General features: G+C 47.9%; 1 long non-coding RNA gene across 2 annotated transcripts in view; it reads right to left on the bottom strand.

The window, feature by feature from the left end:
* LOC119954967 overlaps positions 1–14,874 on the bottom strand; it is a 131,762-nt gene that overhangs the window by 94,102 nt on the left and 22,786 nt on the right. Inside the window, exon 3 of one of the 2 annotated variants that reach the window (XR_005458348.1) lies at positions 3,500–3,567. The exons of the other annotated variant lie outside the window; for it this stretch is intronic. This is a non-coding gene — a long non-coding RNA (uncharacterized LOC119954967). Of the gene's footprint in view, positions 1–3,499; positions 3,568–14,874 lie in introns of those variants that run through there. 2 annotated transcript variants of the gene reach the window in all.

The following is a 14,874-nucleotide window of genomic DNA, read 5'->3' as shown; positions in this document are numbered from 1 at the left end:
AACAACCTTAAATGACGTCTAGAAACAGGTGGGTGGCATGTCGGCATTGAACACAGACTGACCCTGGGAAAAACAGTCGGAGATAGAACTCATCAGCAAATTGAATTGGGCCATTTTTTAAAGAATGAGCTTGCTCCTATCCTGCCTTCATACCTAACTTCAGGGGCCTGGAAAAATGTTGCCCTTAATCTCCTATGACTAGGGGCAGCACGGTAGCATTGTGGATAGCACAATTGCTTCACAGCTCCAGGGACCCAGGTTCGCTTCCGGCCTGGGTCACTGTCTGTGCGGAGTCTGCACATCCTCCCCGTGTGTGCGTGGGTTTCCTCCGGGTGCTCCGGTTTCCTCCCACAGTCCAAAGATGTGCAGGTTAGGTGGATTGGCCATGATAAATTGCCCTTAGTCTCCAAAATTGCCCTTAGTGTTGGGTGGGGTTACTGGGTTATGGGAATAGGGTGGAGGTGTTGACCTTGGGTAGGGTGCTCTTTCCAGGAGCCGGTGCAGACTCGATGGGCCGAATGGCCTCCTTCTGCACTGTAAATTCTATGATATGACTACCTGGCCATTATTAGCTTCAGTCGGGACACAATTGGTAATCTTAAATTACCTAATTAGATGGTTTTGTGTTTGTAGTCAAACCAGTAAAAGTCTTTCAATGCCATATTTATATACTATTAACAAAACTGCTTATGAATTAGTCACATACTTAATAGTCAGCATCATCTTATTACAAGTATGTTTCTTGAAAATATCAAAAATTAAAATGATCAAAAAAGAAAAATAAATGACTTTGTCTCTACTTAATTTACATAGGAGATCCAAAAGACACTTAAAACAATTAGAATCATGGAGATGGTCATCACATTGTTTGAAGGCAACTGACCAAACTTAAGTAAAATGCCAACTTGCATAAATATAGTGAATATTCAGTGTCAGGAAAAGGCTATTGTGACATGTGAATATAAATATAATGGATGGTTACATCTGTCATCTTCTATTAGGTAAAGCTAAAGTTGCAATTATAGTCCTAGATGACAAAAAGCTGTTTTTCCCTTTGAGGGGCAGAGCTGACTGGTGGTGATTTAACCTGAGGATCGCCTCACCTCAGGTGAGGGGAAAGGTTGTGAAAGTGGGGCCTTCATGAATAACCTCAGCCAGTATAGGAATTGAACCTGTGCTGCTGGTCTTGCTCCGCATCATGAACCAGCTGTCTAGCCAAGTGAGCTAAACTGGTCCCCATCTTTAGTAGAAAGTAACAGAATATACAATATTATATCAATGCTTGTTATTCTGTTAGATCAATCGCATGGGTGGAAATGCTCAACAGGAAACAATGGGGGGGAAATTGACTTGCACCGAAAATTGACTTGCACTGTTCTCAGGTGCAGGCCAAAGTTTTGCTATGGGGCTCATTTAAGTTCTGTTGGTGAGTATTGGGTGTACTGCTGTAACTTGGCAGTCATTAGGGTGACAAAATGACTTGTTCCTGTACTGAGCCTGCTGGCAAGTTGGGTTTGAGGTGGTGAAGGAAAATGGGGAGTGGGGGCAGCACAAGTGAATTGGCGACTGTAGAAGCCCTTCTACCTCTTGGCTCTCAAAATTAAACATTTAGCATTTCAAAGAACAATACAGCACAGGAACAGGCCCTTCGGCCCTCCAAGCCTGTCCCAGTCATGATACCAGCCTTAGCCAAAACCCTCAGCACTTCCTTGTGCCGTATCCCTCTATACCCATCCTATTCATGTATTTGTCAAGATGCCTTTGGAACGCCGTTAATGTATCTGCTTCTACAATCTCTCCTGGCAACCCTTTCCAGGCATTTATCACCCTCTGCGTAATAAACCTGCCTTGCATATCTTCTCTAAACTTTGCCCCACGGACCTTTAAACCTATGGACCCTTCCACCCTCGGAAAGAGTGCCTGCCCATCTACTCTATCCATGCCCCTCCAGACCAGGCAACACCATGGTAAACCTCCTCTGCACCCTCATCCAAAGCCTCCACATCCTTCTGGTAGCGTGGCGACCAGAATTGTGCGCAATATTCCAAGTGCGGCCTTACCAAGATTCTATACAACTGCAGCGTGACTTGCCAGTGTTTATATTCGATGCCCAGTCCAATGAAGGCAAGCATTCCATATGCTTTCTTGACTACCTTGTCACTTGTGTTGCCACTTTCAAAGATCTGTGGACCTGCACACCCAGATATCTCCGACTTTCTATATTCCTAAGAGTTTGCCATTTACGGTGTATTTCCCCTCAATGTTAGACCAACCTCACATTTGTCTGGTTTAACCTCCATTGGCCATTTCCCTGCCCAAGTCTCCAACCTATCTATGTCCTGCTGTATCCTTCTGACAATCCTCAACACCATCTGCCACTCCACCAATCTTGGTGCCATCGCAAACTTACTATTCAGACCAGTTACATTTTCCTCCAAATCGTTTATGTACACTACGAACAAAAGAGGCCCCAGCACAGATCCTTGTGGAACACCACTAGTTACAACCTTCCAGTCAGAAAAACATCCTTCTACTGCTACCCTTTGCCTTCTTTGACCGAGCCAGTTCTGTATCCATCTTACCACCTCACCTCTGATCCCGTGTGACTTCATCTTTTGTACCAGTCTGCCATGAGGCACCTTGTCAAAGGCTTTATTTAAGTCCATGTAAACAACATCCACCACCCTCCTTTAAAATAACATCCACCAGTGCCTTTAGGGACAGATTAAATTCACTTGTACCTGAATATTTAATTTGTGGTTTTACAGCCAGAATAGTTTCCCGATTTGCATGTTAATGCAGGTGGGCTTCTCATCCGGAAGGTGGGCTTCTCATCCATGAACACAGCTTCCTGCATATGGCATCAAGTGGGACTGCACATCAATGATGTGGCTAAGATACTCGCCCTATTTTCCACTGCTGGCTGCCCATTTTTCAGGAAACCAGCCAGCGATGTGAGTTAAATTTCTTCCCAATGCTGCTAAACAAAGTAAATTTAAAACATATACACGTAAGATTTGGGTACTAAATTCCCATCAACTATTATAACTATCCTGTTAAATTCTTTTGCTTTAATTACAGGCTTTTTTTGGAATTGTGTAAAATTCGAACAGTAGAATTACTCTGCTATAATTATCAGTATAAGTTTATCCTAATTATAGTTTTTTTTTGCACTCATCATTCCACTCTATCGAATGTAAGCTACGAAAATTGCTTGAATAGCCAAAGGAAAGTTTCCCACAGTCACTGGCCACAGAAAACACCATTGTCTTTCCTCAGCTTGATGGACAACATTTTTATAAATGGTAACCTGTCTGTCAATGGCACCCTTACTGAAAAGGCAAGAAAGAGAACAGAATGGATTCTGCCAATATCTGACAAAGCATGTTAACACATAATCAGGCATTCATTAGCCGAGCAGCTGCCTACGGAACCTGCAATAACACAGGTGCCTTTAGCCATTTCCTATTCATACATAAAAGGCAAAAAAGCACGATACCTGAAAAAGGAACAGTTTATTATGACCTGTCAAACTTCCATATTCTGGACCTGATGCATACATGGGATCTGAGAAGGAAAAGGCAATGAACACAGCTCAAGTATTGTTTCATGCAAAAAAGTGAACAAATATTCCCAATAATTGGCTGAAAGACATTGGCTTCCAAATACAAAGGCAAAGAAAGCTGCTTTTCAGTTATAATGCCGTTAACTCTTTGAGGAATGCAGTGGCATTAGTGGACAAATTCACAAAACGTAACAAGATGTTTTAATTTCTTTCCAGAATAATGTGGATTACGGATTTTTTTGTTGGTTCTGTGCATTTTTTCCCACTGATTTCAATGGAATGAAAATCAGGCGAGTTGCATAATGGACGGACGGGCAATCCATTCTGCCAGGTTACCACCCAGATGGAAAAGTTGAAAATGACCCCCACTGTGTTTGTCATTGCATTCAAGCAGGGAAGAATGTGGATGGGAGTCATGGAATCCTGAAGTTGTATCGTGGCACACACTAGAGGCCGCTCATCAGGTGAGACAAATGAGGCACTGCCTCACCTAGACCTCCGTATATGTGTGCGAGCGGAGAGCTAATATCGGTGTTGGCACACTGATGTGCAGAATGGCATTTTACACTGCACGTTAGTTTAGAATGGCCAGGATCAGAGCCGCAGTATTGGATGATAGCCAGTGAAATTAGTTGGGATTTTGTTGTCAGAATCTTGTGGTAGGATTCCACAGGAAGACTCCAATGCCATGGTAACGTGCTCGCTTTGTGAGGCATGTATAGCTGTGCCTCACCTTTCAAAAAGGGCCACCGGTTGCCCTGAGTTAGCTGTGATTTTACCAACAGCATGTCAATCCAGCATGCATATGCTCTTGTGGTATTCCTTATAAAGCTATCCTGGACTAAATAAACCTTGCCGCCAAATGATGTTAAAGGTCTTTCCCAATGTAAATAATAAATGCTCCACAGTCTTTGCGATGCATGTCAAGTTCTTTTTCTTGCACTGTACAGATATTTTCTTTATCATTTGGTGGCTCTTCTGCTAGGTGATCTTCTACTTCTTCATTTTCCAATAATTTTAGTAATCATTTTACGAGCACGCTCATAAAGCTAATTCTTCTGTAATTTTCACTTTTTGTTTGCGATCAGTTTTAGCAACAAATTCATTCCCTGTGACTCTGTGCCAAGTGGAGTGTTCAGGTGAAACATCAGGAACAACAATTTGCATTGATATAGTACATTTAATAGAAAAATTGGCATTTTTATGCACAGGGGATGCCATTCGGCCCATCGTGTCTATGCTATCTAATTAAGAGCGACCCACATTGATCTCACTTTATAGCTCCTGGTCTGTAGTCCTATAGATTATGGAAACTCAAGTGTATACCCAAGTGTTTTTTAATGTAACATGGGTTTCTGAATCTCCACCCTTTCAGGTAGTGAGTTCCACAGCCTCGACACCCTCCAAATATAGAATTTATTCCTCAACTTCCCTCTAATTCTTCTACCAATTACTTTAAATCTATGATCACCAGTCACTGACGTCACTGCTAACAGAAATGGGTCCTTCTGATCCACTCTATCTAGGTTTGTAATAATTTTGTGCACTTCAATTAATTCCCCCCTCAGCATCCTCAGTTCAAAGACAACAAACCCAACAAATCCAATCTTTCCTTGTAGCTAAGATTCTCCATTCCTGGCCACATCCTTGTAAATCTCATGAAGTCTCATGGCTTCAGGTTAAACATAGGCAAGGAAACCTCCTAACCTCCTATTGATTACCACGTACCAGCCACTATCAGCTGATGAATAGGTAATCCTACATGTTGAACACCACTTGGAGAAAGCACTGTGGGTGGCAAGGGTGCAGAATAGGCTCTGGGTGGGGACTTCAATGTCTGTCACCAAGAGTCGCTCGGTACCATCACAGTCCGAGCTGGCCGGGTCCTTAAGGATGTAACTGCTGGACTGGGTCTGTAGCAGGTGGTGAGGGAACCAATAAGAGGGAAAAACATACTTGACCTCATCCTCACCAACCTGCCTGCCGCAGATGTTTCTGTCCATAATAATACTGGTAGAAGTGACCACCGCACTGTCCTTGTGGAGACAAAGTCCCATCTTCACATTGAGGATATCCTTCATCGTGTTGTGTGGCACTACCACCATGCTAAATGGGATAGACTTCGAACAGATCTACCAACTCAAGACTGGTATTCATGAGGTGCTGTGGGCTATCAGCAGCAACAGAATTGTATTCAACCACAATCTGTAACCTCATGGCTTGGCATATCCTCCACTCTACCATTACCATCAAGCCAGGGGATCAACCCTGGTTCATTGAAAAGTGCAGGAGAGACACATCCGGTGGTGGCCATGGAGGAGTAGGTCGCACATTTGATAGCTCCCGCCTGTGACGGACTTTTGGACCTTTTTCTCCCATTTTTTTCCACATTTTATTGCATAACTCTGTGAAGAGTGAGACAGTGAGGAGAAATCCCCCTCCAGTGTACGGACAATTGGACCAGAAGTGGCCATGTGAGAAGACAAAGTTCTGCAAGTGAAAGTGAAAATCGCTTATTGTCATGAGTAAGCTTCAAATGAAGTTACTGTGAAAAGCCCCTAGTCGCCACATTCCGGCGCCTGTTTGGGGAGGCTGTTACGGGAATTGAACCATGCTGCTGGCCTCCTTGGTCTGCTTTCAAAGTCAGTGATTTAGCCCTGTGCTAAACAGATCCTAGCCAGGAAGATGCGAGCAGAGCTGGCAACGCGGGAAAGCATGGCGGAGAAGCAGGGCCGTGAGGAGACGGCACAGTGGTCGACGGAGCAGCTGGCGAAGTTTTTTGAAGATTGCTTCGCCAAGCTTAAGAAGGACCGCTGGACCCGATCAAGGCTTCGATTGATCATGTGGAGCAGAATCAAGAAACCCACAGACGTGTGAACCAGGAGGTGGAGACAAAGGTGTCTGAGCATGAGGAATACCTAACCGTGCTGGAGACCAAGGTGGAAATGATGATTGACCGCCAGAAAAGAATGCAGGAGAAGCTGGAGGACCTGGAGAACAGGCTCAGGGGGCAGAATCTGAGAATCGTCGGCCTCCCTGAAAGCAGTGAGGGATCGGATGCGAGGGCCTATGTGACAAACATGTTGGAGAGGTTGATGGGGGCTGAGGCGTTCTCTTGGCTTCTGGAAGTGGATAGAGCGCAAGGAGACCTCGCGAAGAAACCCCGAGAAAACGAGCCGCCGAGGGCGATGGTGGTACGTTTGCACCAATTCCTGGACAAGGAACACATTCTGCGGTGGGCCAAGAAAGAATGGAGCAGCAAGTGGGAGAATTGTGAGCTGCGCATTTATCAAGACCTGGGAGCGGACTTGGCCAAGAGGCGAGCTGGGTTTTATTCGGGCAAAAACGGCCATCTTTACGAAGGGGGTGAAGTTCGGTATGTTGTACCCAGCCCGTCTGTGGGTCACATATGGGAAACAGGATTTTTACTTCAAAACACCAGATGATGTATTGACTTCCATCAAGGAAAAAAGACTGGATGTGAACTAAAGGCACTGAATCCTTGGAGAGTATTGTAGTGGCGATTTGTTGAAAATCACTTTTGTGCTGGTTTGAATCAGTAATGTTATGTGGAATAAGGGGCTGTTTCGATGGCTAAAGTTAACTTTGTCTTACTGGGAGCTGGTGGGAGGAGGGGTGGTTTCTGTGGTTGTTTTTCTGTGGCTGTTTTGCCATTGTTTTTTCTGATGTTTGTTTACTGGGGAATGTGATGCTTTGAATATGTTTGTCCAAGTTTGGGGGGGGGGGGGAAGAGGGGAAAGAACAATGGAGAGACAGACTGTTTGATGCCATGGGTGGGAGCTATCAAGTCAGCTTGGTTAGCTGACTCATGGAAGCACAGTGGGGAGCAAGCTGGTGTTAAGCTGGAGCTTGATGGTGGGGGGGGGGTTGGGTTTCTAGTGCTGTTACCGGGGGGACGGTGGTGGGGGGAGGGGGGGGGGGGGGGAACTGCTTTGCTGACAGAGGAGGGACAAATGAGAGGTCGGGGACGGCGAATACCCGAGGGGGGCTCTAGGAGGCCGGGGGCGCGAGCTGGAGGCTGGCTGAAACAGGGTGATGGCACGAGGGGGGAGGTACATAATGGTGAGTGGGAAGCTGGAGGGGTGTGGGTTGTACTCGTGAACGGATATGCTTCGAATTGGGACGATGTGGAATTTATGAGGCGGGTGTTAGGAAAGATCCCAGACATAGAGTCACATAACTTGATCATGGGGGGAGATTTTAATACAGACATTGATCCGGAATTGGACCGGTCAAAATCCAGGACAGGGAGGGTGCCAGCCGCGGCAAAGGAATTGAAGGGGTTTATGGAACAGATGGGGGGAGTAGACCCATGGAGATTTGCATGGCCAGCGGCGAAGGAGTTTTCTTTTCTCTCACATGTCCTCAAGGTTTACTCTCGCATTGACTTTTCTGTTCTGAGCAGGGCTCTAATACCGGGGGTGGTGGATATTGAGTACTCAGCAATCGCAATGTCGGATCATGCCCCAGATTGGGTGGATCTATGGGTTAGTTTGGAGAGAGGACAACGCCCGCTATGGAGGCTGGATGTGGGGTTGTTAGCAGACGAAGCGATCTGTGGGTGGGTGAACAAGTCCATCCCAAACTACCTGGAAACAAATTATACGGTGGAGGTCTCTGCAGCAACGGTTTGAGAAGCTTTGAAGGCAGTGGTCAGAGGGGAATTAGTCTTGATACAGGCCCACAGAGAAAAGGCGGAATGGGCTGAGAGGGATAGGTTAGTGTAGGAGATACTCCAGGTGGACAGGAGAAACTTGGACGCCCCGGACACAGGGCTACTGAGGGAGCAGCGGAGTCTACAGGCGGAGTTTGGGCAGCTGAGGAAGGCAAGGGGGGGCGATTTATGAGTATGCGGAAAAGGCGAGCAGAATGTTAGCTCACCAGCTCAGAAAAAGGGAGGCGACCAGGGAGATAGGGAGAGTAAAGAGTAGAGGTGGGAATATGGTCCTGGACCCAGTGGGGGTGAATGAGGTGTTTAAGGACTTTTACAGCAAATTATATGAGTCAGAACCCCCGGCTGGGGTGGAGGGGATGAGGCAGTTTTTGGGTCAGTTGAGGTTCCCGAGGGTGGATGAGAATCTGGTGGATTGGCTGGGAGCCCCAATTGAAATTGAGGAAATAATTGAGGGCTGGTGGGCATGCAGTCGGGCAAGGCCTCGGGACTGGACAGCTACCCGGTGGAATTCTATAAGAAGTTTTCATAGATATTCAGCCCACTGTTGGTGAGGACATTTAATGAAGCACAAGAGAGAAGGGAGTCCTCCTCCCAACAATGTTGCAGGCCTTAATTTCATTGATCCTGAAACAGGAGCAGGTTCTGGAACAATGCGGGTCATACAGGCCAATTTCTCTACTGAATGTGGACGCCAAACTGCTGGCTAAGATACTGGCCACAAAGATAGAGGATTGTATCCCGGGGGTGATAGGGGAAGACCAGAAGGGATTTGTAAAGGGCAGGCAACTCAAGGTCAATGTTCGAAGGCTTTTAAATGTTATTATGATGCCCTCAGAAGGCAGGGAGGTGGAGGTGGTGGTAGCGAGGGATGCGGAGAAGGCTTTTGATCCGATGCAGTGGGATTACCTGTGGGAGGCACTGGGAAGGTTTGGGTTAGGTGTGGGCTTAATTGACTGGGTGTGGTTGCTCTATCAGGCACCAGTAGCGAGTGTGCGTACGAGCCAGCTGAGGTTGTGGTATTTTAAAGTACACCGAGGGACGAGGCAAGGGTGCCACGTCTCCCCGTTACTGTTTGCTCGGCCATAGAGCCATTAGCCATGGCATTAAGAGCCTCTAAGAACTGGAAAGGGCTGGTACAGGGGGGTTGGGGGGGGGGAGCACCAGGTCTCGCTTTACGCAGATGTGCTCTTGTATATTTCAGACCCGTTGGAGGGGAAGGGGGAAGTTATGCAGATCCTTGGGCAATTTGGTAATTTTTCGGGGTATAAATTGAACATGAGGAAAAGCGAGATGTTCGCGATCCAGGCAAGAGGACAGGGAAGAGACTGGGAGAGCTGACGTTTAGAATGGTAGAAAGGAGCTTTCGATATCTGGGAATCCAGGTGGCCTGGGAATGGGAGGCACTGCACAAGTTAAACCTATCCCGGCTCGTAGAACAAATGAAAATGAAAGAGGACTTTAAGAGATGGGACATGCTCCCGCTATCACTGGCTGGGAGGGTACAGACTGTGAAAATAACGGTCCTCCCCAGATTTCTGTTTGTCTTTCAGTGCCTCCCCATCTTCATCCCAAGGGCCTTTTTCAAGCGGGTGAAGAAGGTTATTGCGGGCTTTGTGTGGGTGGGTAAAACCCCGCGAGTAAAGAAAGTGTTGCTGGAACGCAGTCGGGGGGAGGGTGGGTTGGCGCAGCGAACTTTTGCATTACTACTGGGCGGCTAATATCGGCATGATTAGGAAGTGGGTAGTGAGGGAGGGGTCGGTGTGGGAGCGGATGGAGGCGGCGTCATGTAAAGGCACAAGTTTGGGAGCACTGATATCAGCACCTCTTCCGTTCTCGCCGGCCCGATACTCCACAAGCCCGGTGGTGGTGACGGCTCTGAGAATCTGGGGGCAATGGAGGAGATATAATAGAGTGGAGGGAGCATCGGTTTGGACCCCGATTTATAATAATCGTCGGTTTGTACCAGGTAGGCTGGATGGTGGGTTCCGGAGATGGCAAAGGGCAGGAATTAGGAGGATAGGGGATCTATTTATAGATGGGAGCTTTCCCAGTTTGAACGCCTTGGAGGATAAATTTGAATTGCTAGCAGGGAATGGGTTTAGGTATCTGAAGATGCGAGACTTCTTGAGAAGCAGGTTCCGGCCTTCCCGCTGCTGCTGCCATGGGGGATACAGGACAGAGTGGTCTCCAGTACCTGGGTGGGAGAGGGGAAGGTATCAGATATTTACCAGGAACTTTTGGAATCGGAGGAAACTCCGGTGGAGGGGCTTAAGGGCAAGTAGGAAGATGATCTAGGAGGAGAGAAAGAGGCGGATCTGTGGGCGGATGCCCTAAGCAGGGTTAATACATCCTCATCATGTGCCAAGCTTAGCCTGATACAATTCAAGGTAGTCCACCGGGCACACATGACGGTGGCCCACATGAGCAAGCATTTTGGGGTAAAGAACAGGGGGGCGATGCTCCAAAATGGAGCGCAAATGTTTGCGCCGTCGTGAACGCCGTCGCGTTTCACGACGGTGCAAAACAGGCATGGAAGCGACCGATTCTGTCCCCAACAGGGGGCCAGCACGGCACTGGAGAAGTTCACGCCGTTCCAGCCTCCCTCCCCAGCACCAAATGGGCGCCGTGCATGCGCAGTTGGGCCGCGCCAACCTGCGCATGCGCGGGGGACTTCTTCTGCGCGCCGGCCCAGACTCAACATGGCGTTGGTGTTCAGGGGCCGGCCGCACAGGAAAGTAGGCCAGGGGGTGGGAGGTGGGAAAGAGGCCGGCCCGCCGATCGGTGGGCTCCGATCGCAGGCCAGACCCCATCGGAGGCCCCCCCCCCCCAAGTGAAGGATCGCTCATCCCCGCCCCACAGGCCGCCCTCTGGCCCTTCGCGCAGAGTTTCCGCCGGCAGCGACCAGGGGTGAACGGCGGCGGCGGGACTCTATTAATTCCAGCGGCTGGCGCCATGTCAAACGCACCGGCACAAATGGCGCCGATTCTCCACACCTCGGAGAATCGCGCGCCAGCGTCGTGGCGCGGTTGTGGTGATTCTCCAGCCCGGCGCGGGGCTCGGAGAATCACCCCCAGGTGTGCGAGGTGCGCAGGAAGCCCAGCAAATCATGTCCACATGTTTTGGGCATGCCCGAAGCTTAGAGGGTTTTGGCAGGGTTCCACTAAGGTAACGTCCACGGTACTCAAAACATGGGTGGTGCCGAGTCCGGAGGTGGCGATCTTTGGAGTGTCGGAAGAGCGGGAGTTCAGGTGGAGAAAGACCTTTGCCTCCCTGGTATCCTGGAGACGGATCTTATTAAATGTGGAGGGACTCAAAGCCCCTGAGTGTAGAGACCTGGGTTTGTGACATGGCTGGGTTTCTCAGTCTCGAGAAAATAAAGTTCGCCTTAAGAGGGTCAATGGTTGGGTTCACCTGGAGCTGGCAGCCGTTCGTCAACTTTCTCGGGAAAATTAAAATGTCAGCTGAAGCAGAATTCCAAAAGGGCGGTGGGGGGGCTGGAGAGGACCGGATTGTTGTTTTATGGTTGGGATATGTGAGGATTGTGATGGAGTTGGAAATGTTTATTGTACCATGTTTCTGTCGCTGTTATTCTTATAAAAACTTGCAAATACCCAAAGAAAAATATGTTTAAAAAAAAGAAAAGTGCAGCAGAGCATGCTAGGAGCAACACCAGGCATATCGAAAAATGAGGTGCCAACGTGATGAAGCTACAGCACAGGGCTACTTATGTGCCAAACAGCATAAGCAGCAAGTAATAGACAGAGCTAAGTGATTCCATAATGAACACATCAGATCTAAGCTCTGCAGCCCTGCCATATCCAGCTGTGAATGGTTGTGGACTATTAAACAATTCACTGGATTGTATTTGTTTATTCTCACGTGTACCGAGATACAGTGAAAAGTATTGTTCTGCATACAATTCAAACTGATCATTCCATACATGAAAACAAACATAGGGAAAACTGAAATACACAAAGTAAATACATAGGCACCAGCATTGGGTGAAGCATACAGGAGTGTAGTAGTACTCAGCAGAGATGTGTAAAAAGATTGGATCAGTCCATAAGAGGGTCGTTGAGGAGTCTGGTAACAGCAGGGAAGAAGCTGTTTTTGAATCTGTCAGTGCTTGTTTTCAGTGTTTTGTTTCTCCTGCCCGATGGAAGAAGTTGGAAGGGTAAATAAGCCAGGTGGGAAGGGTCTTTGATTATGCTGCATGCTTTCCCAAGGCAGCGGGAGGTGTAGGCAGAGTCAATGGATGAGAAGCAGGTTTGTGTGATGGACTGGGCAGTGTTCACGACTCTCTGTAGTTTCTTACGGTCTTGGGCCGAGCAGTTGCCATATCAGACTGTGATGCAGCCAGGTAGGATGCTTTCTACGGTGCATCTGTAAAAGTTGGTCGGAGTCAATGTTGACATGCCAGTGCATGTCAAAATGAAGTGCACACCTAGGAATTTGAAGCTGTCAACCATCTCCACCTCGGCACTATTGATGAAGACAGGGGTGTGTACGATATTTCCTGAAGTAATTGACCAGCTCTTTAGTTTTGCTCAGTAAGAGGTTTTACAACACCACGTTAAAGTCCAACAGGTTTGTTTCAAATCACTAGCTTTCGGAGCACTGCTCCTTCCTCAGGTGAATGTTTAGTTTTGCTGACATTGAGGGAGAGATTGTTGTCATTACACCACTCCACTAGGTTCTCCATCTCCCTCCTGTATTCTGACTCATCGTTGTTCGAGATCCGACCCATTACAGTTGTGTCATCAGCAAACTTGTTGATGGAGTTGGAGCCAAATTTTGGCTGTCGTGTGTGTAAAGGGAGTCAAATTCTGCTGTTGTGTGTGTAAAGGGAGTATAGTAGGGGGCTATTGTGGAGGAGCTGTTGTTGTTTATCCTTACTGATTGTGGTCTTTGGGTCAGAAAGTCAAGGATTCAGTTGCAGTGGGAGGAGCCAAGTCCTAGGTTTTGGAGTTTTGATATGAGCTTGGCTGGGATTATGATGTTGAAGGCGGAGCTGTGGTCAATGAATAGGAGTCTGATGTAGGAGTCCTTGTTGTTGAGATGCTCCAGGGATGAGTGTTGGACCAGGGAGATAGTGTCTGCTGTGAACCGGTTGTGGCGGAATGAGAATTGCAATGGATCTAGGCATTCTGGGAGTATAGAGTTTATGTGCCTCATGACCAACCTCTCAAAGCAACTTCATAATGATTGATGTCAAGGCCACTGGTCGATAGTCATTGAGGCACGTTGCCTGGTTCTTCTTTGGCACTGATATGATAGTGGTCTTCTTGAAGCAGGTGGGGACTTCGGAACGGAGTATGGAGAGGTTGAAGATATCTGCGAACACATCTGACAGCTGGTCTGCGCAGGATCTGAGTGCACAATCAGGGACCAGGAAGGAGGGGGCTTCAGAAATATCCCCATTTTCCAAAATGAAGCTGCCCAGCACATGTGTGCAAGAGACAAGGCTGAGGCATTCGCAACAATCTTCAGACAAAAGTGCCGTGGATGATCCATCTCTGTCTCCTCCGGAGATCCCCAGCATCACAGATGTCAGTCTTCAACCAATACGATACACTCCACGTGATATCAAGAAATGGCTGAAGCAGCACTTAATCAGCAATAACCCGCGCACGGACACTCAGTTTGGGTTCCATTTAGCTCCTGACCTCATTGCAGCCTTGGTTCAAATATGGACAAAAGAGCTGAATGTCAGAGGTGAGGTGAGAGTGACTGCCCTTGACATCAAAGCAGCATTTGACTGAGTATGGCATCAAAGAGCCCCAGCTAAATTGGAGTCAATGGGAATCAGGGTGAAACTCTCTGCTGGTTGAAGTCATATGGCACAAAGGAAGATGGTTGTGGTGATTGGAGGTCAATAATCTTATCTCCAGGACATTACTGCAGGAGTTCCTCAGGGTAGTGTCCTAGGCCCAACCATCTTCAGCTGCTTTACCAATGACCTCCCTTCCATCATAAGGTCAGCAGTGGGGATGTTCACAGATGACTGCACAATATTCAGCATCATTCACGACTCCTCAGGTAATGAAGCAGTCCGTGTCCAAATGCAGCAAGACCTGGACAAAATCCAGGCTTGGGCTGACAAGTGGCAAGTTACATATGTGCCACACAAATGCCAGGCAATGATCATCTCCTACAAGAGAGAGTCTAACCATTGCACAAATGACATTCAATGGCATGACCATCGCTGATTCCCCCCCCAATCAACATCCTGGGGTTACCAATGATCAGAAACTGAACTGGACTAGCCATATTAATACTGTGACTACCAGAACAGGTCAAAGGATGGGAATCATACGGCAAGTTACTCACCTCCTGACCCCCATAGCCTGTCCACCATCTACAAGGCACAAGTCAAGAATGTAATGGATTACTCTCCATTTGGCTGGATGAGTGCAGCTCCAACAACACTCAAGAAGCTTGACGCCAGAGCGGCATGTGACGCAGTAGTTAGCACTGGGACTGCGGCGCTGAGGACCCGGGTTCGAATCCCGGCCCTCGGTCACTGTACTTGTGGAGTTTACACATTCTCCCCATGTCTGCGTGGTTTTCATCCCCACAACCCAAAGATGTACAGGGCAGGTGGATTGGCCAC

This window comes from Scyliorhinus canicula, chromosome 2 (assembly GCF_902713615.1).
Source record: "Scyliorhinus canicula chromosome 2, sScyCan1.1, whole genome shotgun sequence".
Classification (NCBI taxonomy): Eukaryota; Metazoa; Chordata; class Chondrichthyes; order Carcharhiniformes; family Scyliorhinidae; genus Scyliorhinus; species Scyliorhinus canicula.
The sequence above is the reverse complement of the archived record's forward strand: the minus strand, read 5'-3'. Positions and strand labels throughout refer to the sequence as shown.